Below are 2,878 nucleotides of genomic sequence, written 5' to 3' on the forward strand. Positions count from 1 at the left end.
TTGGTGAGTGCTAGGGGAGCACTGGAAAACCCTCATCTTTGGTAAGTTTTATTTGAAATTAATGAGTAGTAGCTCACCACTTTAATAGAACTGAAAATAAAAACCATGCCATTTTGTTTCAAATTTTCAAAAACTTAAAAAACGCATTTTCCACTTTGAGGACACCAAGCAAATTCCTGGCACCATTTGTAACTGGTGTTGCTAAAGTGAAACCCCTAAAACAAAAGCAAAAACTAAAAACAGATGACTAGTGACAGATTAAAAGAAAAAAGTAATGAATAAAAGAGAAAAGCTGAATGTGTGTGTGTGTGTGCAAATATATAAAGAATGGTGGTCAGAATTTTTGATCCAACTGGCTTTTGGGAGTGGCTGATAGGTATGTATTTGCGTATGTGTTTGTATGTATGGGTATGTTTGTATGTATATGATTGCATGTGTCACCGTTTTGAATTCCTTTCTGTGATTGAACTTGAATTGACCCCTGGCTATTAAAGACCCAACCACACACACACACACACAGACATTTATTTTAGGTTTTGTACCCATTTGAACTGCAACTATACACCAGATAACGTGGTAAGTCTTATGTTCTGAAATTTAAATTTTGAATTTGTTTTAATTATAAAATTACACCCCAGCTGTTTTGGTCAGGATTTTCCAATTTTCTATATCAAGTAATGGACAGAAGCATTTAAAAAAAATTCATAGGGCCAAACAAAATCAAAGATATTAATTTTAATCGTAATAATGGAGAGGAGTAAACATTTTCCCTTTCCTTAATACTAACAAGAGCATAGTATGACGGAGATTTGGCTGTTATTTCTAGCAAATTGAACAACCACACAGAGATACCTCATTGGCTCATTTGTTGATGTGTATAAGTAAACAAAAACTAAAGGAAAAACAGACACTAACAAACACACAGACACACACACAGACACACACACACACACACACACACACACACACACACACACACACATGAATGGGCAGAATTATGATGTAAGCATGTGCTAAAACCCCTCATAACTTTTGTGTTTTTACGAATTTTCACAAAATGTTTTTGATTCTGTCTTCTGCATAATGGAATTGATATGATTATGCAAAAAAAAATCTCCTGCCCCACTCAATTTTTTTTTTTAATTCGTGGTTTTAAAATACGGACAGTCTAAATGCACCTTTCATTTCTCTTTATAATTTCCAAATAATTGTTTAATACTTTTATAGAAGAAAGTCAATTGACGGTCTTCATACTTTTTCACATAATCCTGGACTTTATATGTGAAATGTAAGTGACATGCTGCATGTCCAACAGCAATATAAGCAGACAGACAGCCGTGCAGTGGTACAACATATAGACCAAGTAGACGAAAACCTTCTTTTTCAGATGAAAAATGAAGTTGGAGGAGTGGTGAAGAAGTTTTGGATACTTGTGATTGTCGTAATGGATGGTGTGCCAGTTTTTTATGTGTGTATGATTTTGTGACTCAAATTAACTAGATCCAAGTACAGTGAATGCCATCCTCCACAATTTGCTACTCATATGAAGTACATATGCATTTCCACAATTTCTATCAAATATACTCTCTTTCTTGTGCATAAAAAGTCCTCTTCCTGGGTGACAATAACTTATATGTCAAATTGTTGCACAAGTTCTAGCTGTTTTGATAAGGGAAATTGGAAAGGTTTGAAATGATTTCATCGGCATTTACTTGTACCAAAGAGCTCTCTTTCGATAGACATCACGTTGATCTCATAAGTGTCGTATGGTGGAAATAAACACAATTACCAAACTTTCAATTCATTATTTTGTCTTTTTGCATTTCAATTTGTAGATCTATACTCCCGACTGCATACAAGCGCATGTGTAAAACGATGATCTTTATTTTTTGATCATTTTCTGCTGATATCAAAATAAGTAGTATATTGAAAAATTAAAATATTTTCTCGGGGAGCCATTTGTGACTCCAAGGGTCAAAATGGGGCCTTTGACCAAAATGGGTTGAGAACCTTTGATCTAGAGCTTATGTTCAGAAATAAGCACCAAACTACATTCTCTGTATTTTCAAGTGTTTCTTTACTGTCTCCAATACCAAAATTTTCAATGTTAAATTTTAATAACATTTATGGCTTTTTATAATCAACTTCCTCTACACCAACACCATTGTAACAAACACTTTACAATTATCCAATAATTTTATGACCTTAGATTTATTTGTCTGACTCTCTCTCTCTCTCTTCTACACACAGGCATGGTTCAGCACAGGCATGGCTATGTGGTTAAGAAGTTTGCTTCCCAACCACATAGTTTCAAGTTCAGTCCTACTGCACAGCACCATTGGCAAGTGTCTTCTACTACAACTCTGCCCTCAGTGGACCAAAACCTTATAAGCGAATTTGGTAGACAGAAAGTGAAAGTACCTCATTCTCTGTGTGTGTGTATGTGTGCATGTGTGTGTGTGCGTGTGTGTGTGCACGCATGTGTGTGTGCACGCATGCATGTGTGTGTGTGCATGCACACGTATATGTGTGCGCACGCATGCGCATATGTGTGTGCACGTGCTTGTCTGTGCGCACATGAATGTATTTGTCCTTGTCTTGACATTGCCTGTTAGTTGTAAATGATTATCCCTGTCATAAAAGCAATGTCATCCATTTCCAATATTTTGCAAAAATATGTCTGGCCATGAGGAATATTATATTTATCTTGCATATTGAGCTTAATATATCTACATACCCATCTATCTATCTATATCAACCTACATATGTAAGTATGTATCTCTCTATCTGTCTTTTTTAACTACCCATCAACCTATCTATCTATCTATCTATCTATCTACCTATCTATCTATCTATCTATCTATCTATCTATCTCATT

The 2,878-nt window shown here is 35.2% G+C and overlaps 1 long non-coding RNA gene across 2 annotated transcripts in view; it reads left to right on the forward strand.

Annotated features, from left to right (window-relative positions):
* Positions 1-2,800, forward strand: part of LOC128249033 (uncharacterized) — a 42,107-nt gene extending 39,307 nt beyond the window's left edge. For both annotated transcript variants that reach the window (XR_008265132.1, XR_008265131.1), the window contains exon 3: positions 2,251-2,800. This is a non-coding gene — a long non-coding RNA (uncharacterized LOC128249033). The remainder of the gene's footprint in view (positions 1-2,250) is intronic.
* The last annotated feature ends 78 nt before the right edge of the window (positions 2,801-2,878 follow it).

This window comes from Octopus bimaculoides, chromosome 11 (assembly GCF_001194135.2).
Source record: "Octopus bimaculoides isolate UCB-OBI-ISO-001 chromosome 11, ASM119413v2, whole genome shotgun sequence".
Lineage (NCBI taxonomy): Eukaryota > Metazoa > Mollusca > Cephalopoda > Octopoda > Octopodidae > Octopus > Octopus bimaculoides.